Genomic DNA, 17,207 nt, shown 5'->3' on the forward strand with positions numbered 1-17,207 from the left:
AATAATGATTTGTAACAATATGGTCCAAATAATTTCCGTAAGGTTAGCCCGCCTTTCATACTTCCTTGATTTTTACGGCAGCTAAAAAATATACGAGTAAAAGCGGCAAATACACACTGTAAGTATTTTCCATTCATCCTTTCCACGGGTACATAATGTGAAACAAATAACAGTAACATATCTAATATACTATGGTCTTGTCGCGGTCGTCGTTTAGACACTGCGCCCGTGGAGATCCGGGTTAGAGTAGGTCTGCAGCAACCCATGCTTGTCGTAGGTAGCGACTAACGGGATCGGGTTGTCAGGCTCGCTGACTTGGTTGATGCATGTCATGGTATTGATGCTCATGATATCAATTAATCTGGTTCAGACTCGATTATTTACAGACCGCTGGAATATTGCTGAGTGCGGCGTTAAACAACAAACAAATATATCTTCCACATTGATCCTACACTCTTACCCGTCGCCATGCATATATATAGTTCCCACATACAACCACGAGCAAGTCCAACCTATACGCCCTGACACACCAGAACACCACTACCCACAAAGATTCACCTCTCCCATCCATATTTTCCTGACTAATGCTTCCAAATACTAAGGGCAGTATTTCGCTCATCTGCTTATAAATGTGTTATATTGATATAAGCGCAAGAGAATAACACATTAGACATCCACTCTCATACACGAATCACAACACACGCACGTTCTCGCTCTCTCTCTCTCTCTCTCTCTCTCTCTCTCTCTCTCTCTCTCTCTCTCTCTCTCTCTCACACACTCTCTCTCTCTCTCACACACATACACACACAATTGACACAATGTACAAATATGTAGACTTGCACACGTCTCTTAGTCAATAATTATTAATTTTAATCATAATTACTAGATTATGTAAAACATAAGAACAAGTTGTCCCTATAAGAGACTGGAGCCCTGTCCACATATATATATATAGACTTGCCTATTAGGGGGAAAGAAGTATTACACGCCCTGGACTTATCTTTCAGTACAACCTTGGAGCAAGGCCATAACATCAACACTTAATTGCAGTGTCACATGCCAGATGGGGGATCGGTGTTACAGGAAACATGACGATAGAAAATGATTTGTATTTATTTATCTGTTTGTTTGATTTTATTTCAGTTTTTTATTTGTTATCTCTGATTGCTTGAAATAGCTTCATATCAATATAGAATCCAGGAGTAGAGTCACTGCTGTAGTGTAACGTTAATTTTTATACCTAGAAAGCCTTAATTTGTTTAGTATGTGCCACACATGTGCTTGCAGTCTAACCGTTTCACCAAAGTATAGGTCAGTGTCTAAGACCTGTGTCACTTAGACCCTCACGCCAGAGCTGAAAAATTGCTGTGTGATAAAACTTATATATTTCTCAATTCGGGATAAAGCCAAACCTATTCACCCCCCAAAACACCTGTTCACGCAGCAAGTCGATATTAATGGATCAATATCGATATCAGCAAATCGCCCCCACATGGTGTCTATTGTGTAGTATCAGACACCGCAACCTTGCCATAATTATGTCTTCAGCGCTAAGTTAATGAAATATTCAAACATCGCCAAATCTTTTGCAGGAATTATTCAAAGCTTTCACAATAAGGCGTTTTCCTCAGATTATGGAGCAATGCATTTAATCACGCAATGACATATGTACCATACTCAAGAATTATTCAAGGAGAGTGAGTGAGTGAGTGTAACGGCGCCTTGAACACTATTCAAGTTATTTCACGGCTTGTATATTCACCTGTTCGTTTTTTAATAAGACAGTCGGTAAGGCATTTGATGTTTGTCTCTATCTAGACATATATATATCAAGTCATTCCTTAATTCCGCATTCATTTTTTCATTAGAAATTAATTTTAAATCAAATCCAAGTATACATATATACAATCCAAAATAAAATATATTTTTCAAATATGTACTGTATCATAATAAAACCACATAACTTAGCAATGTCAATTGTGATATTTTCCAATCTTGATAAGCGGCATCAAGAAAGAACAAATATTATTCAAGCCACTTTAAACAGGATACATGTAAAACAATTAATAAATGTTCAGTACCAGACATATTTCATTGTGTGATTTTCAATATTACTATTAATTATCAACTCAACTCAACCTCAACTCACCTCACCTAGAAAACATGGAACGGTACATAGTGTCTGGGTCAGCTAACCCTTTCGGGTAGACTAGATTTAAGTTCATCAGAAGTACTGATTCGCCCTCGCCTAGCCTAGTGCTCGTTTCAAATGACAGACTTCCTCGTCGGCCGGAATAGCTCAGTTGGGAGAGCGTTAGACTGAAGATCTAAAGGCCCCCGGTTCAATCCCGGTACAGAGTGCAGGACTCTGGCGGCTGACCACACTTTTTGGAAGTCAGTTTTATGAATATGTTTACCCCAAATCAAAAGTCAAAAGTCACCAATCTCACAGAGTATCTGCAAAATATTTCAGAACAGAATATGCATTAGCTAACTTCATTTCGGAAGAGATGCCTTATGTTTCCCTGACATTTTTTTATTTGCCATGCCAACCAATTTCCATTTATGTCATCATAGATTCGCACATATCTCGCCCTCGCCTAGCCTAGTGCTCGTTTCAAATGACAGTCTTCCTCGTCGGCCGGAATAGCTCAGTTGGGAGAGCGTTAGACTGAAGATCTAAAGGCCCCCGGTTCAATCCCGGGTTCCGGCACAGAGTGCAGGACTCTGGCGGCTGACCACACTTTTTGGAAGTCAGTTTTATGAATATGTTTACCCCAAATCAAAAGTCAAAAGTCACCAATCTCACAGAGTATCTGCAAAATATTTCAGAACAGAATATGCATTAGCTAACTTCATTTCGGAAGAGATGCCTTATGTTTCCCTGACATTTTTTTATTTGCCATGCCAACCAATTTCCATTTATGTCATCATAGATTCGCACATATCTCGCCCTCGCCTAGCCTAGTGCTCGTTTCAAATGACAGACTTCCTCGTCGGCCGGAATAGCTCAGTTGGGAGAGCGTTAGACTGAAGATCTAAAGGCCCCCGGTTCAATCCCGGGTTCCGGCACAGAGTGCAGGACTCTGGCGGCTGACCACACTTTTTGGAAGTCAGTTTTATGAATATGTTTACCCCAAATCAAAAGTCAAAAGTCACCAATCTCACAGAGTATCTGCAAAATATTTCAGAACAGAATATGCATTAGCTAACTTCATTTCGGAAGAGATGCCTTATGTTTCCCTGACATTTTTTTATTTGCCATGCCAACCAATTTCCATTTATGTCATCATAGATTCGCACATATCTCGCCCTCGCCTAGCCTAGTGCTCGTTTCAAATGACAGTCTTCCTCGTCGGCCGGAATAGCTCAGTTGGGAGAGCGTTAGACTGAAGATCTAAAGGCCCCCGGTTCAATCCCGGGTTCCGGCACAGAGTGCAGGACTCTGGCGGCTGACCACACTTTTTGGAAGTCAGTTTTATGAATATGTTTACCCCAAATCAAAAGTCAAAAGTCACCAATCTCACAGAGTATCTGCAAAATATTTCAGAACAGAATATGCATTAGCTAACTTCATTTCGGAAGAGATGCCTTATGTTTCCCTGACATTTTTTTATTTGCCATGCCAACCAATTTCCATTTATGTCATCATAGATTCGCACATATCTCGCCCTCGCCTAGCCTAGTGCTCGTTTCAAATGACAGTCTTCCTCGTCGGCCGGAATAGCTCAGTTGGGAGAGCGTTAGACTGAAGATCTAAAGGCCCCCGGTTCAATCCCGGGTTCCGGCACAGAGTGCAGGACTCTGGCGGCTGACCACACTTTTTGGAAGTCAGTTTTATGAATATGTTTACCCCAAATCAAAAGTCAAAAGTCACCAATCTCACAGAGTATCTGCAAAATATTTCAGAACAGAATATGCATTAGCTAACTTCATTTCGGAAGAGATGCCTTATGTTTCCCTGACATTTTTTTATTTGCCATGCCAACCAATTTCCATTTATGTCATCATAGATTCGCACATATCTCGCCCTCGCCTAGCCTAGTGCTCGTTTCAAATGACAGACTTCCTCGTCGGCCGGAATAGCTCAGTTGGGAGAGCGTTAGACTGAAGATCTAAAGGCCCCCGGTTCAATCCCGGGTTCCGGCACAGAGTGCAGGACTCTGGCGGCTGACCACACTTTTTGGAAGTCAGTTTTATGAATATGTTTACCCCAAATCAAAAGTCAAAAGTCACCAATCTCACAGAGTATCTGCAAAATATTTCAGAACAGAATATGCATTAGCTAACTTCATTTCGGAAGAGATGCCTTATGTTTCCCTGACATTTTTTTATTTGCCATGCCAACCAATTTCCATTTATGTCATCATAGATTCGCACATATCTCGCCCTCGCCTAGCCTAGTGCTCGTTTCAAATGACAGTCTTCCTCGTCGGCCGGAATAGCTCAGTTGGGAGAGCGTTAGACTGAAGATCTAAAGGCCCCCGGTTCAATCCCGGGTTCCGGCACAGAGTGCAGGACTCTGGCGGCTGACCACACTTTTTGGAAGTCAGTTTTATGAATATGTTTACCCCAAATCAAAAGTCAAAAGTCACCAATCTCACAGAGTATCTGCAAAATATTTCAGAACAGAATATGCATTAGCTAACTTCATTTCGGAAGAGATGCCTTATGTTTCCCTGACATTTTTTTATTTGCCATGCCAACCAATTTCCATTTATGTCATCATAGATTCGCACATATCTCGCCCTCGCCTAGCCTAGTGCTCGTTTCAAATGACAGACTTCCTCGTCGGCCGGAATAGCTCAGTTGGGAGAGCGTTAGACTGAAGATCTAAAGGCCCCCGGTTCAATCCCGGGTTCCGGCACAGAGTGCAGGACTCTGGCGGCTGACCACACTTTTTGGAAGTCAGTTTTATGAATATGTTTACCCCAAATCAAAAGTCAAAAGTCACCAATCTCACAGAGTATCTGCAAAATATTTCAGAACAGAATATGCATTAGCTAACTTCATTTCGGAAGAGATGCCTTATGTTTCCCTGACATTTTTTTATTTGCCATGCCAACCAATTTCCATTTATGTCATCATAGATTCGCACATATCTCGCCCTCGCCTAGCCTAGTGCTCGTTTCAAATGACAGTCTTCCTCGTCGGCCGGAATAGCTCAGTTGGGAGAGCGTTAGACTGAAGATCTAAAGGCCCCCGGTTCAATCCCGGGTTCCGGCACAGAGTGCAGGACTCTGGCGGCTGACCACACTTTTTGGAAGTCAGTTTTATGAATATGTTTACCCCAAATCAAAAGTCAAAAGTCACCAATCTCACAGAGTATCTGCAAAATATTTCAGAACAGAATATGCATTAGCTAACTTCATTTCGGAAGAGATGCCTTATGTTTCCCTGACATTTTTTTATTTGCCATGCCAACCAATTTCCATTTATGTCATCATAGATTCGCACATATCTCGCCCTCGCCTAGCCTAGTGCTCGTTTCAAATGACAGACTTCCTCGTCGGCCGGAATAGCTCAGTTGGGAGAGCGTTAGACTGAAGATCTAAAGGCCCCCGGTTCAATCCCGGGTTCCGGCACAGAGTGCAGGACTCTGGCGGCTGACCACACTTTTTGGAAGTCAGTTTTATGAATATGTTTACCCCAAATCAAAAGTCAAAAGTCACCAATCTCACAGAGTATCTGCAAAATATTTCAGAACAGAATATGCATTAGCTAACTTCATTTCGGAAGAGATGCCTTATGTTTCCCTGACATTTTTTTATTTGCCATGCCAACCAATTTCCATTTATGTCATCATAGATTCGCACATATCTCGCCCTCGCCTAGCCTAGTGCTCGTTTCAAATGACAGTCTTCCTCGTCGGCCGGAATAGCTCAGTTGGGAGAGCGTTAGACTGAAGATCTAAAGGCCCCCGGTTCAATCCCGGGTTCCGGCACAGAGTGCAGGACTCTGGCGGCTGACCACACTTTTTGGAAGTCAGTTTTATGAATATGTTTACCCCAAATCAAAAGTCAAAAGTCACCAATCTCACAGAGTATCTGCAAAATATTTCAGAACAGAATATGCATTAGCTAACTTCATTTCGGAAGAGATGCCTTATGTTTCCCTGACATTTTTTTATTTGCCATGCCAACCAATTTCCATTTATGTCATCATAGATTCGCACATATCTCGCCCTCGCCTAGCCTAGTGCTCGTTTCAAATGACAGACTTCCTCGTCGGCCGGAATAGCTCAGTTGGGAGAGCGTTAGACTGAAGATCTAAAGGCCCCCGGTTCAATCCCGGGTTCCGGCACAGAGTGCAGGACTCTGGCGGCTGACCACACTTTTTGGAAGTCAGTTTTATGAATATGTTTACCCCAAATCAAAAGTCAAAAGTCACCAATCTCACAGAGTATCTGCAAAATATTTCAGAACAGAATATGCATTAGCTAACTTCATTTCGGAAGAGATGCCTTATGTTTCCCTGACATTTTTTTATTTGCCATGCCAACCAATTTCCATTTATGTCATCATAGATTCGCACATATCTCGCCCTCGCCTAGCCTAGTGCTCGTTTCAAATGACAGTCTTCCTCGTCGGCCGGAATAGCTCAGTTGGGAGAGCGTTAGACTGAAGATCTAAAGGCCCCCGGTTCAATCCCGGGTTCCGGCACAGAGTGCAGGACTCTGGCGGCTGACCACACTTTTTGGAAGTCAGTTTTATGAATATGTTTACCCCAAATCAAAAGTCAAAAGTCACCAATCTCACAGAGTATCTGCAAAATATTTCAGAACAGAATATGCATTAGCTAACTTCATTTCGGAAGAGATGCCTTATGTTTCCCTGACATTTTTTTATTTGCCATGCCAACCAATTTCCATTTATGTCATCATAGATTCGCACATATCTCGCCCTCGCCTAGCCTAGTGCTCGTTTCAAATGACAGTCTTCCTCGTCGGCCGGAATAGCTCAGTTGGGAGAGCGTTAGACTGAAGATCTAAAGGCCCCCGGTTCAATCCCGGGTTCCGGCACAGAGTGCAGGACTCTGGCGGCTGACCACACTTTTTGGAAGTCAGTTTTATGAATATGTTTACCCCAAATCAAAAGTCAAAAGTCACCAATCTCACAGAGTATCTGCAAAATATTTCAGAACAGAATATGCATTAGCTAACTTCATTTCGGAAGAGATGCCTTATGTTTCCCTGACATTTTTTTATTTGCCATGCCAACCAATTTCCATTTATGTCATCATAGATTCGCACATATCTCGCCCTCGCCTAGCCTAGTGCTCGTTTCAAATGACAGTCTTCCTCGTCGGCCGGAATAGCTCAGTTGGGAGAGCGTTAGACTGAAGATCTAAAGGCCCCCGGTTCAATCCCGGGTTCCGGCACAGAGTGCAGGACTCTGGCGGCTGACCACACTTTTTGGAAGTCAGTTTTATGAATATGTTTACCCCAAATCAAAAGTCAAAAGTCACCAATCTCACAGAGTATCTGCAAAATATTTCAGAACAGAATATGCATTAGCTAACTTCATTTCGGAAGAGATGCCTTATGTTTCCCTGACATTTTTTTATTTGCCATGCCAACCAATTTCCATTTATGTCATCATAGATTCGCACATATCTCGCCCTCGCCTAGCCTAGTGCTCGTTTCAAATGACAGTCTTCCTCGTCGGCCGGAATAGCTCAGTTGGGAGAGCGTTAGACTGAAGATCTAAAGGCCCCCGGTTCAATCCCGGGTTCCGGCACAGAGTGCAGGACTCTGGCGGCTGACCACACTTTTTGGAAGTCAGTTTTATGAATATGTTTACCCCAAATCAAAAGTCAAAAGTCACCAATCTCACAGAGTATCTGCAAAATATTTCAGAACAGAATATGCATTAGCTAACTTCATTTCGGAAGAGATGCCTTATGTTTCCCTGACATTTTTTTATTTGCCATGCCAACCAATTTCCATTTATGTCATCATAGATTCGCACATATCTCGCCCTCGCCTAGCCTAGTGCTCGTTTCAAATGACAGTCTTCCTCGTCGGCCGGAATAGCTCAGTTGGGAGAGCGTTAGACTGAAGATCTAAAGGCCCCCGGTTCAATCCCGGGTTCCGGCACAGAGTGCAGGACTCTGGCGGCTGACCACACTTTTTGGAAGTCAGTTTTATGAATATGTTTACCCCAAATCAAAAGTCAAAAGTCACCAATCTCACAGAGTATCTGCAAAATATTTCAGAACAGAATATGCATTAGCTAACTTCATTTCGGAAGAGATGCCTTATGTTTCCCTGACATTTTTTTATTTGCCATGCCAACCAATTTCCATTTATGTCATCATAGATTCGCACATATCTCGCCCTCGCCTAGCCTAGTGCTCGTTTCAAATGACAGACTTCCTCGTCGGCCGGAATAGCTCAGTTGGGAGAGCGTTAGACTGAAGATCTAAAGGCCCCCGGTTCAATCCCGGGTTCCGGCACAGAGTGCAGGACTCTGGCGGCTGACCACACTTTTTGGAAGTCAGTTTTATGAATATGTTTACCCCAAATCAAAAGTCAAAAGTCACCAATCTCACAGAGTATCTGCAAAATATTTCAGAACAGAATATGCATTAGCTAACTTCATTTCGGAAGAGATGCCTTATGTTTCCCTGACATTTTTTTATTTGCCATGCCAACCAATTTCCATTTATGTCATCATAGATTCGCACATATCTCGCCCTCGCCTAGCCTAGTGCTCGTTTCAAATGACAGTCTTCCTCGTCGGCCGGAATAGCTCAGTTGGGAGAGCGTTAGACTGAAGATCTAAAGGCCCCCGGTTCAATCCCGGGTTCCGGCACAGAGTGCAGGACTCTGGCGGCTGACCACACTTTTTGGAAGTCAGTTTTATGAATATGTTTACCCCAAATCAAAAGTCAAAAGTCACCAATCTCACAGAGTATCTGCAAAATATTTCAGAACAGAATATGCATTAGCTAACTTCATTTCGGAAGAGATGCCTTATGTTTCCCTGACATTTTTTTATTTGCCATGCCAACCAATTTCCATTTATGTCATCATAGATTCGCACATATCTCGCCCTCGCCTAGCCTAGTGCTCGTTTCAAATGACAGTCTTCCTCGTCGGCCGGAATAGCTCAGTTGGGAGAGCGTTAGACTGAAGATCTAAAGGCCCCCGGTTCAATCCCGGGTTCCGGCACAGAGTGCAGGACTCTGGCGGCTGACCACACTTTTTGGAAGTCAGTTTTATGAATATGTTTACCCCAAATCAAAAGTCAAAAGTCACCAATCTCACAGAGTATCTGCAAAATATTTCAGAACAGAATATGCATTAGCTAACTTCATTTCGGAAGAGATGCCTTATGTTTCCCTGACATTTTTTTATTTGCCATGCCAACCAATTTCCATTTATGTCATCATAGATTCGCACATATCTCGCCCTCGCCTAGCCTAGTGCTCGTTTCAAATGACAGTCTTCCTCGTCGGCCGGAATAGCTCAGTTGGGAGAGCGTTAGACTGAAGATCTAAAGGCCCCCGGTTCAATCCCGGGTTCCGGCACAGAGTGCAGGACTCTGGCGGCTGACCACACTTTTTGGAAGTCAGTTTTATGAATATGTTTACCCCAAATCAAAAGTCAAAAGTCACCAATCTCACAGAGTATCTGCAAAATATTTCAGAACAGAATATGCATTAGCTAACTTCATTTCGGAAGAGATGCCTTATGTTTCCCTGACATTTTTTTATTTGCCATGCCAACCAATTTCCATTTATGTCATCATAGATTCGCACATATCTCGCCCTCGCCTAGCCTAGTGCTCGTTTCAAATGACAGTCTTCCTCGTCGGCCGGAATAGCTCAGTTGGGAGAGCGTTAGACTGAAGATCTAAAGGCCCCCGGTTCAATCCCGGGTTCCGGCACAGAGTGCAGGACTCTGGCGGCTGACCACACTTTTTGGAAGTCAGTTTTATGAATATGTTTACCCCAAATCAAAAGTCAAAAGTCACCAATCTCACAGAGTATCTGCAAAATATTTCAGAACAGAATATGCATTAGCTAACTTCATTTCGGAAGAGATGCCTTATGTTTCCCTGACATTTTTTTATTTGCCATGCCAACCAATTTCCATTTATGTCATCATAGATTCGCACATATCTCGCCCTCGCCTAGCCTAGTGCTCGTTTCAAATGACAGTCTTCCTCGTCGGCCGGAATAGCTCAGTTGGGAGAGCGTTAGACTGAAGATCTAAAGGCCCCCGGTTCAATCCCGGGTTCCGGCACAGAGTGCAGGACTCTGGCGGCTGACCACACTTTTTGGAAGTCAGTTTTATGAATATGTTTACCCCAAATCAAAAGTCAAAAGTCACCAATCTCACAGAGTATCTGCAAAATATTTCAGAACAGAATATGCATTAGCTAACTTCATTTCGGAAGAGATGCCTTATGTTTCCCTGACATTTTTTTATTTGCCATGCCAACCAATTTCCATTTATGTCATCATAGATTCGCACATATCTCGCCCTCGCCTAGCCTAGTGCTCGTTTCAAATGACAGTCTTCCTCGTCGGCCGGAATAGCTCAGTTGGGAGAGCGTTAGACTGAAGATCTAAAGGCCCCCGGTTCAATCCCGGGTTCCGGCACAGAGTGCAGGACTCTGGCGGCTGACCACACTTTTTGGAAGTCAGTTTTATGAATATGTTTACCCCAAATCAAAAGTCAAAAGTCACCAATCTCACAGAGTATCTGCAAAATATTTCAGAACAGAATATGCATTAGCTAACTTCATTTCGGAAGAGATGCCTTATGTTTCCCTGACATTTTTTTATTTGCCATGCCAACCAATTTCCATTTATGTCATCATAGATTCGCACATATCTCGCCCTCGCCTAGCCTAGTGCTCGTTTCAAATGACAGTCTTCCTCGTCGGCCGGAATAGCTCAGTTGGGAGAGCGTTAGACTGAAGATCTAAAGGCCCCCGGTTCAATCCCGGGTTCCGGCACAGAGTGCAGGACTCTGGCGGCTGACCACACTTTTTGGAAGTCAGTTTTATGAATATGTTTACCCCAAATCAAAAGTCAAAAGTCACCAATCTCACAGAGTATCTGCAAAATATTTCAGAACAGAATATGCATTAGCTAACTTCATTTCGGAAGAGATGCCTTATGTTTCCCTGACATTTTTTTATTTGCCATGCCAACCAATTTCCATTTATGTCATCATAGATTCGCACATATCTCGCCCTCGCCTAGCCTAGTGCTCGTTTCAAATGACAGACTTCCTCGTCGGCCGGAATAGCTCAGTTGGGAGAGCGTTAGACTGAAGATCTAAAGGCCCCCGGTTCAATCCCGGGTTCCGGCACAGAGTGCAGGACTCTGGCGGCTGACCACACTTTTTGGAAGTCAGTTTTATGAATATGTTTACCCCAAATCAAAAGTCAAAAGTCACCAATCTCACAGAGTATCTGCAAAATATTTCAGAACAGAATATGCATTAGCTAACTTCATTTCGGAAGAGATGCCTTATGTTTCCCTGACATTTTTTTATTTGCCATGCCAACCAATTTCCATTTATGTCATCATAGATTCGCACATATCTCGCCCTCGCCTAGCCTAGTGCTCGTTTCAAATGACAGACTTCCTCGTCGGCCGGAATAGCTCAGTTGGGAGAGCGTTAGACTGAAGATCTAAAGGCCCCCGGTTCAATCCCGGGTTCCGGCACAGAGTGCAGGACTCTGGCGGCTGACCACACTTTTTGGAAGTCAGTTTTATGAATATGTTTACCCCAAATCAAAAGTCAAAAGTCACCAATCTCACAGAGTATCTGCAAAATATTTCAGAACAGAATATGCATTAGCTAACTTCATTTCGGAAGAGATGCCTTATGTTTCCCTGACATTTTTTTATTTGCCATGCCAACCAATTTCCATTTATGTCATCATAGATTCGCACATATCTCGCCCTCGCCTAGCCTAGTGCTCGTTTCAAATGACAGTCTTCCTCGTCGGCCGGAATAGCTCAGTTGGGAGAGCGTTAGACTGAAGATCTAAAGGCCCCCGGTTCAATCCCGGGTTCCGGCACAGAGTGCAGGACTCTGGCGGCTGACCACACTTTTTGGAAGTCAGTTTTATGAATATGTTTACCCCAAATCAAAAGTCAAAAGTCACCAATCTCACAGAGTATCTGCAAAATATTTCAGAACAGAATATGCATTAGCTAACTTCATTTCGGAAGAGATGCCTTATGTTTCCCTGACATTTTTTTATTTGCCATGCCAACCAATTTCCATTTATGTCATCATAGATTCGCACATATCTCGCCCTCGCCTAGCCTAGTGCTCGTTTCAAATGACAGACTTCCTCGTCGGCCGGAATAGCTCAGTTGGGAGAGCGTTAGACTGAAGATCTAAAGGCCCCCGGTTCAATCCCGGGTTCCGGCACAGAGTGCAGGACTCTGGCGGCTGACCACACTTTTTGGAAGTCAGTTTTATGAATATGTTTACCCCAAATCAAAAGTCAAAAGTCACCAATCTCACAGAGTATCTGCAAAATATTTCAGAACAGAATATGCATTAGCTAACTTCATTTCGGAAGAGATGCCTTATGTTTCCCTGACATTTTTTTATTTGCCATGCCAACCAATTTCCATTTATGTCATCATAGATTCGCACATATCTCGCCCTCGCCTAGCCTAGTGCTCGTTTCAAATGACAGACTTCCTCGTCGGCCGGAATAGCTCAGTTGGGAGAGCGTTAGACTGAAGATCTAAAGGCCCCCGGTTCAATCCCGGGTTCCGGCACAGAGTGCAGGACTCTGGCGGCTGACCACACTTTTTGGAAGTCAGTTTTATGAATATGTTTACCCCAAATCAAAAGTCAAAAGTCACCAATCTCACAGAGTATCTGCAAAATATTTCAGAACAGAATATGCATTAGCTAACTTCATTTCGGAAGAGATGCCTTATGTTTCCCTGACATTTTTTTATTTGCCATGCCAACCAATTTCCATTTATGTCATCATAGATTCGCACATATCTCGCCCTCGCCTAGCCTAGTGCTCGTTTCAAATGACAGTCTTCCTCGTCGGCCGGAATAGCTCAGTTGGGAGAGCGTTAGACTGAAGATCTAAAGGCCCCCGGTTCAATCCCGGGTTCCGGCACAGAGTGCAGGACTCTGGCGGCTGACCACACTTTTTGGAAGTCAGTTTTATGAATATGTTTACCCCAAATCAAAAGTCAAAAGTCACCAATCTCACAGAGTATCTGCAAAATATTTCAGAACAGAATATGCATTAGCTAACTTCATTTCGGAAGAGATGCCTTATGTTTCCCTGACATTTTTTTATTTGCCATGCCAACCAATTTCCATTTATGTCATCATAGATTCGCACATATCTCGCCCTCGCCTAGCCTAGTGCTCGTTTCAAATGACAGACTTCCTCGTCGGCCGGAATAGCTCAGTTGGGAGAGCGTTAGACTGAAGATCTAAAGGCCCCCGGTTCAATCCCGGGTTCCGGCACAGAGTGCAGGACTCTGGCGGCTGACCACACTTTTTGGAAGTCAGTTTTATGAATATGTTTACCCCAAATCAAAAGTCAAAAGTCACCAATCTCACAGAGTATCTGCAAAATATTTCAGAACAGAATATGCATTAGCTAACTTCATTTCGGAAGAGATGCCTTATGTTTCCCTGACATTTTTTTATTTGCCATGCCAACCAATTTCCATTTATGTCATCATAGATTCGCACATATCTCGCCCTCGCCTAGCCTAGTGCTCGTTTCAAATGACAGTCTTCCTCGTCGGCCGGAATAGCTCAGTTGGGAGAGCGTTAGACTGAAGATCTAAAGGCCCCCGGTTCAATCCCGGGTTCCGGCACAGAGTGCAGGACTCTGGCGGCTGACCACACTTTTTGGAAGTCAGTTTTATGAATATGTTTACCCCAAATCAAAAGTCAAAAGTCACCAATCTCACAGAGTATCTGCAAAATATTTCAGAACAGAATATGCATTAGCTAACTTCATTTCGGAAGAGATGCCTTATGTTTCCCTGACATTTTTTTATTTGCCATGCCAACCAATTTCCATTTATGTCATCATAGATTCGCACATATCTCGCCCTCGCCTAGCCTAGTGCTCGTTTCAAATGACAGACTTCCTCGTCGGCCGGAATAGCTCAGTTGGGAGAGCGTTAGACTGAAGATCTAAAGGCCCCCGGTTCAATCCCGGGTTCCGGCACAGAGTGCAGGACTCTGGCGGCTGACCACACTTTTTGGAAGTCAGTTTTATGAATATGTTTACCCCAAATCAAAAGTCAAAAGTCACCAATCTCACAGAGTATCTGCAAAATATTTCAGAACAGAATATGCATTAGCTAACTTCATTTCGGAAGAGATGCCTTATGTTTCCCTGACATTTTTTTATTTGCCATGCCAACCAATTTCCATTTATGTCATCATAGATTCGCACATATCTCGCCCTCGCCTAGCCTAGTGCTCGTTTCAAATGACAGTCTTCCTCGTCGGCCGGAATAGCTCAGTTGGGAGAGCGTTAGACTGAAGATCTAAAGGCCCCCGGTTCAATCCCGGGTTCCGGCACAGAGTGCAGGACTCTGGCGGCTGACCACACTTTTTGGAAGTCAGTTTTATGAATATGTTTACCCCAAATCAAAAGTCAAAAGTCACCAATCTCACAGAGTATCTGCAAAATATTTCAGAACAGAATATGCATTAGCTAACTTCATTTCGGAAGAGATGCCTTATGTTTCCCTGACATTTTTTTATTTGCCATGCCAACCAATTTCCATTTATGTCATCATAGATTCGCACATATCTCGCCCTCGCCTAGCCTAGTGCTCGTTTCAAATGACAGACTTCCTCGTCGGCCGGAATAGCTCAGTTGGGAGAGCGTTAGACTGAAGATCTAAAGGCCCCCGGTTCAATCCCGGGTTCCGGCACAGAGTGCAGGACTCTGGCGGCTGACCACACTTTTTGGAAGTCAGTTTTATGAATATGTTTACCCCAAATCAAAAGTCAAAAGTCACCAATCTCACAGAGTATCTGCAAAATATTTCAGAACAGAATATGCATTAGCTAACTTCATTTCGGAAGAGATGCCTTATGTTTCCCTGACATTTTTTTATTTGCCATGCCAACCAATTTCCATTTATGTCATCATAGATTCGCACATATCTCGCCCTCGCCTAGCCTAGTGCTCGTTTCAAATGACAGTCTTCCTCGTCGGCCGGAATAGCTCAGTTGGGAGAGCGTTAGACTGAAGATCTAAAGGCCCCCGGTTCAATCCCGGGTTCCGGCACAGAGTGCAGGACTCTGGCGGCTGACCACACTTTTTGGAAGTCAGTTTTATGAATATGTTTACCCCAAATCAAAAGTCAAAAGTCACCAATCTCACAGAGTATCTGCAAAATATTTCAGAACAGAATATGCATTAGCTAACTTCATTTCGGAAGAGATGCCTTATGTTTCCCTGACATTTTTTTATTTGCCATGCCAACCAATTTCCATTTATGTCATCATAGATTCGCACATATCTCGCCCTCGCCTAGCCTAGTGCTCGTTTCAAATGACAGTCTTCCTCGTCGGCCGGAATAGCTCAGTTGGGAGAGCGTTAGACTGAAGATCTAAAGGCCCCCGGTTCAATCCCGGGTTCCGGCACAGAGTGCAGGACTCTGGCGGCTGACCACACTTTTTGGAAGTCAGTTTTATGAATATGTTTACCCCAAATCAAAAGTCAAAAGTCACCAATCTCACAGAGTATCTGCAAAATATTTCAGAACAGAATATGCATTAGCTAACTTCATTTCGGAAGAGATGCCTTATGTTTCCCTGACATTTTTTTATTTGCCATGCCAACCAATTTCCATTTATGTCATCATAGATTCGCACATATCTCGCCCTCGCCTAGCCTAGTGCTCGTTTCAAATGACAGACTTCCTCGTCGGCCGGAATAGCTCAGTTGGGAGAGCGTTAGACTGAAGATCTAAAGGCCCCCGGTTCAATCCCGGTTCCGGCACAGAGTGCAGGACTCTGGCGGCTGACCACACTTTTTGGAAGTCAGTTTTATGAATATGTTTACCCCAAATCAAAAGTCAAAAGTCACCAATCTCACAGAGTATCTGCAAAATATTTCAGAACAGAATATGCATTAGCTAACTTCATTTCGGAAGAGATGCCTTATGTTTCCCTGACATTTTTTTATTTGCCATGCCAACCAATTTCCATTTATGTCATCATAGATTCGCACATATCTCGCCCTCGCCTAGCCTAGTGCTCGTTTCAAATGACAGTCTTCCTCGTCGGCCGGAATAGCTCAGTTGGGAGAGCGTTAGACTGAAGATCTAAAGGCCCCCGGTTCAATCCCGGGTTCCGGCACAGAGTGCAGGACTCTGGCGGCTGACCACACTTTTTGGAAGTCAGTTTTATGAATATGTTTACCCCAAATCAAAAGTCAAAAGTCACCAATCTCACAGAGTATCTGCAAAATATTTCAGAACAGAATATGCATTAGCTAACTTCATTCGGAAGAGATGCCTTATGTTTCCCTGACATTTTTTTATTTGCCATGCCAACCAATTTCCATTTATGTCATCATAGATTCGCACATATCTCGCCCTCGCCTAGCCTAGTGCTCGTTTCAAATGACAGACTTCCTCGTCGGCCGGAATAGCTCAGTTGGGAGAGCGTTAGACTGAAGATCTAAAGGCCCCCGGTTCAATCCCGGGTTCCGGCACAGAGTGCAGGACTCTGGCGGCTGACCACACTTTTTGGAAGTCAGTTTTATGAATATGTTTACCCCAAATCAAAAGTCAAAAGTCACCAATCTCACAGAGTATCTGCAAAATATTTCAGAACAGAATATGCATTAGCTAACTTCATTTCGGAAGAGATGCCTTATGTTTCCCTGACATTTTTTTATTTGCCATGCCAACCAATTTCCATTTATGTCATCATAGATTCGCACATATCTCGCCCTCGCCTAGCCTAGTGCTCGTTTCAAATGACAGTCTTCCTCGTCGGCCGGAATAGCTCAGTTGGGAGAGCGTTAGACTGAAGATCTAAAGGCCCCCGGTTCAATCCCGGGTTCCGGCACAGAGTGCAGGACTCTGGCGGCTGACCACACTTTTTGGAAGTCAGTTTTATGAATATGTTTACCCCAAATCAAAAGTCAAAAGTCACCAATCTCACAGAGTATCTGCAAAATATTTCAGAACAGAATATGCATTAG

At 43.4% G+C, this 17,207-nt stretch overlaps 40 non-coding genes across 40 annotated transcripts; all 40 read left to right on the forward strand.

Annotated features, from left to right (window-relative positions):
* Window positions 1–2,640: 2,640 nt before the first annotated feature.
* Window positions 2,641–2,713, forward strand: Trnaf-gaa. The gene has a single exon. It is a non-coding gene; the product is annotated as a tRNA-Phe (tRNA).
* Window positions 2,714–2,999: 286 nt separating this feature from the next.
* On the forward strand, window positions 3,000–3,072 carry Trnaf-gaa. The gene has a single exon. It is a non-coding gene; the product is annotated as a tRNA-Phe (tRNA).
* Window positions 3,073–3,358: 286 nt separating this feature from the next.
* Window positions 3,359–3,431, forward strand: Trnaf-gaa. The gene has a single exon. It is a non-coding gene; the product is annotated as a tRNA-Phe (tRNA).
* Window positions 3,432–3,717: 286 nt separating this feature from the next.
* On the forward strand, window positions 3,718–3,790 carry Trnaf-gaa. Its single transcript has one exon. It is a non-coding gene; the product is annotated as a tRNA-Phe (tRNA).
* Window positions 3,791–4,076: 286 nt separating this feature from the next.
* Window positions 4,077–4,149, forward strand: Trnaf-gaa. The gene has a single exon. It is a non-coding gene; the product is annotated as a tRNA-Phe (tRNA).
* A 286-nt stretch (window positions 4,150–4,435) lies between these two features.
* On the forward strand, window positions 4,436–4,508 carry Trnaf-gaa. Its single transcript has one exon. It is a non-coding gene; the product is annotated as a tRNA-Phe (tRNA).
* Window positions 4,509–4,794: 286 nt separating this feature from the next.
* On the forward strand, window positions 4,795–4,867 carry Trnaf-gaa. Its single transcript has one exon. It is a non-coding gene; the product is annotated as a tRNA-Phe (tRNA).
* A 286-nt stretch (window positions 4,868–5,153) lies between these two features.
* Window positions 5,154–5,226, forward strand: Trnaf-gaa. Its single transcript has one exon. It is a non-coding gene; the product is annotated as a tRNA-Phe (tRNA).
* A 286-nt stretch (window positions 5,227–5,512) lies between these two features.
* On the forward strand, window positions 5,513–5,585 carry Trnaf-gaa. The gene has a single exon. It is a non-coding gene; the product is annotated as a tRNA-Phe (tRNA).
* Window positions 5,586–5,871: 286 nt separating this feature from the next.
* On the forward strand, window positions 5,872–5,944 carry Trnaf-gaa. Its single transcript has one exon. It is a non-coding gene; the product is annotated as a tRNA-Phe (tRNA).
* A 286-nt stretch (window positions 5,945–6,230) lies between these two features.
* Window positions 6,231–6,303, forward strand: Trnaf-gaa. The gene has a single exon. It is a non-coding gene; the product is annotated as a tRNA-Phe (tRNA).
* Window positions 6,304–6,589: 286 nt separating this feature from the next.
* Trnaf-gaa lies at window positions 6,590–6,662 on the forward strand. Its single transcript has one exon. It is a non-coding gene; the product is annotated as a tRNA-Phe (tRNA).
* A 286-nt stretch (window positions 6,663–6,948) lies between these two features.
* On the forward strand, window positions 6,949–7,021 carry Trnaf-gaa. Its single transcript has one exon. It is a non-coding gene; the product is annotated as a tRNA-Phe (tRNA).
* Window positions 7,022–7,307: 286 nt separating this feature from the next.
* On the forward strand, window positions 7,308–7,380 carry Trnaf-gaa. Its single transcript has one exon. It is a non-coding gene; the product is annotated as a tRNA-Phe (tRNA).
* Window positions 7,381–7,666: 286 nt separating this feature from the next.
* Window positions 7,667–7,739, forward strand: Trnaf-gaa. The gene has a single exon. It is a non-coding gene; the product is annotated as a tRNA-Phe (tRNA).
* A 286-nt stretch (window positions 7,740–8,025) lies between these two features.
* Trnaf-gaa lies at window positions 8,026–8,098 on the forward strand. Its single transcript has one exon. It is a non-coding gene; the product is annotated as a tRNA-Phe (tRNA).
* Window positions 8,099–8,384: 286 nt separating this feature from the next.
* Trnaf-gaa lies at window positions 8,385–8,457 on the forward strand. Its single transcript has one exon. It is a non-coding gene; the product is annotated as a tRNA-Phe (tRNA).
* Window positions 8,458–8,743: 286 nt separating this feature from the next.
* Window positions 8,744–8,816, forward strand: Trnaf-gaa. The gene has a single exon. It is a non-coding gene; the product is annotated as a tRNA-Phe (tRNA).
* Window positions 8,817–9,102: 286 nt separating this feature from the next.
* Trnaf-gaa lies at window positions 9,103–9,175 on the forward strand. Its single transcript has one exon. It is a non-coding gene; the product is annotated as a tRNA-Phe (tRNA).
* Window positions 9,176–9,461: 286 nt separating this feature from the next.
* Window positions 9,462–9,534, forward strand: Trnaf-gaa. The gene has a single exon. It is a non-coding gene; the product is annotated as a tRNA-Phe (tRNA).
* Window positions 9,535–9,820: 286 nt separating this feature from the next.
* Trnaf-gaa lies at window positions 9,821–9,893 on the forward strand. The gene has a single exon. It is a non-coding gene; the product is annotated as a tRNA-Phe (tRNA).
* Window positions 9,894–10,179: 286 nt separating this feature from the next.
* Trnaf-gaa lies at window positions 10,180–10,252 on the forward strand. Its single transcript has one exon. It is a non-coding gene; the product is annotated as a tRNA-Phe (tRNA).
* A 286-nt stretch (window positions 10,253–10,538) lies between these two features.
* Window positions 10,539–10,611, forward strand: Trnaf-gaa. Its single transcript has one exon. It is a non-coding gene; the product is annotated as a tRNA-Phe (tRNA).
* Window positions 10,612–10,897: 286 nt separating this feature from the next.
* On the forward strand, window positions 10,898–10,970 carry Trnaf-gaa. Its single transcript has one exon. It is a non-coding gene; the product is annotated as a tRNA-Phe (tRNA).
* A 286-nt stretch (window positions 10,971–11,256) lies between these two features.
* Trnaf-gaa lies at window positions 11,257–11,329 on the forward strand. The gene has a single exon. It is a non-coding gene; the product is annotated as a tRNA-Phe (tRNA).
* Window positions 11,330–11,615: 286 nt separating this feature from the next.
* Trnaf-gaa lies at window positions 11,616–11,688 on the forward strand. The gene has a single exon. It is a non-coding gene; the product is annotated as a tRNA-Phe (tRNA).
* Window positions 11,689–11,974: 286 nt separating this feature from the next.
* Trnaf-gaa lies at window positions 11,975–12,047 on the forward strand. The gene has a single exon. It is a non-coding gene; the product is annotated as a tRNA-Phe (tRNA).
* Window positions 12,048–12,333: 286 nt separating this feature from the next.
* Trnaf-gaa lies at window positions 12,334–12,406 on the forward strand. Its single transcript has one exon. It is a non-coding gene; the product is annotated as a tRNA-Phe (tRNA).
* Window positions 12,407–12,692: 286 nt separating this feature from the next.
* Window positions 12,693–12,765, forward strand: Trnah-gug. Its single transcript has one exon. It is a non-coding gene; the product is annotated as a tRNA-Phe (tRNA).
* Window positions 12,766–13,051: 286 nt separating this feature from the next.
* Window positions 13,052–13,124, forward strand: Trnaf-gaa. The gene has a single exon. It is a non-coding gene; the product is annotated as a tRNA-Phe (tRNA).
* Window positions 13,125–13,410: 286 nt separating this feature from the next.
* Window positions 13,411–13,483, forward strand: Trnaf-gaa. The gene has a single exon. It is a non-coding gene; the product is annotated as a tRNA-Phe (tRNA).
* A 286-nt stretch (window positions 13,484–13,769) lies between these two features.
* On the forward strand, window positions 13,770–13,842 carry Trnaf-gaa. Its single transcript has one exon. It is a non-coding gene; the product is annotated as a tRNA-Phe (tRNA).
* A 286-nt stretch (window positions 13,843–14,128) lies between these two features.
* On the forward strand, window positions 14,129–14,201 carry Trnaf-gaa. The gene has a single exon. It is a non-coding gene; the product is annotated as a tRNA-Phe (tRNA).
* A 286-nt stretch (window positions 14,202–14,487) lies between these two features.
* Window positions 14,488–14,560, forward strand: Trnaf-gaa. The gene has a single exon. It is a non-coding gene; the product is annotated as a tRNA-Phe (tRNA).
* A 286-nt stretch (window positions 14,561–14,846) lies between these two features.
* Trnaf-gaa lies at window positions 14,847–14,919 on the forward strand. Its single transcript has one exon. It is a non-coding gene; the product is annotated as a tRNA-Phe (tRNA).
* A 286-nt stretch (window positions 14,920–15,205) lies between these two features.
* On the forward strand, window positions 15,206–15,278 carry Trnaf-gaa. Its single transcript has one exon. It is a non-coding gene; the product is annotated as a tRNA-Phe (tRNA).
* Window positions 15,279–15,564: 286 nt separating this feature from the next.
* On the forward strand, window positions 15,565–15,637 carry Trnaf-gaa. The gene has a single exon. It is a non-coding gene; the product is annotated as a tRNA-Phe (tRNA).
* A 644-nt stretch (window positions 15,638–16,281) lies between these two features.
* Window positions 16,282–16,354, forward strand: Trnas-gga. Its single transcript has one exon. It is a non-coding gene; the product is annotated as a tRNA-Phe (tRNA).
* A 285-nt stretch (window positions 16,355–16,639) lies between these two features.
* Window positions 16,640–16,712, forward strand: Trnaf-gaa. The gene has a single exon. It is a non-coding gene; the product is annotated as a tRNA-Phe (tRNA).
* A 286-nt stretch (window positions 16,713–16,998) lies between these two features.
* Window positions 16,999–17,071, forward strand: Trnaf-gaa. Its single transcript has one exon. It is a non-coding gene; the product is annotated as a tRNA-Phe (tRNA).
* The last annotated feature ends 136 nt before the right edge of the window (window positions 17,072–17,207 follow it).

Source organism: Haliotis rufescens, unplaced genomic scaffold (genome assembly GCF_023055435.1).
Source record: "Haliotis rufescens isolate VD_foot unplaced genomic scaffold, xgHalRufe1.0.p SCAF_38, whole genome shotgun sequence".
NCBI lineage: Eukaryota > Metazoa > Mollusca > Gastropoda > Lepetellida > Haliotidae > Haliotis > Haliotis rufescens.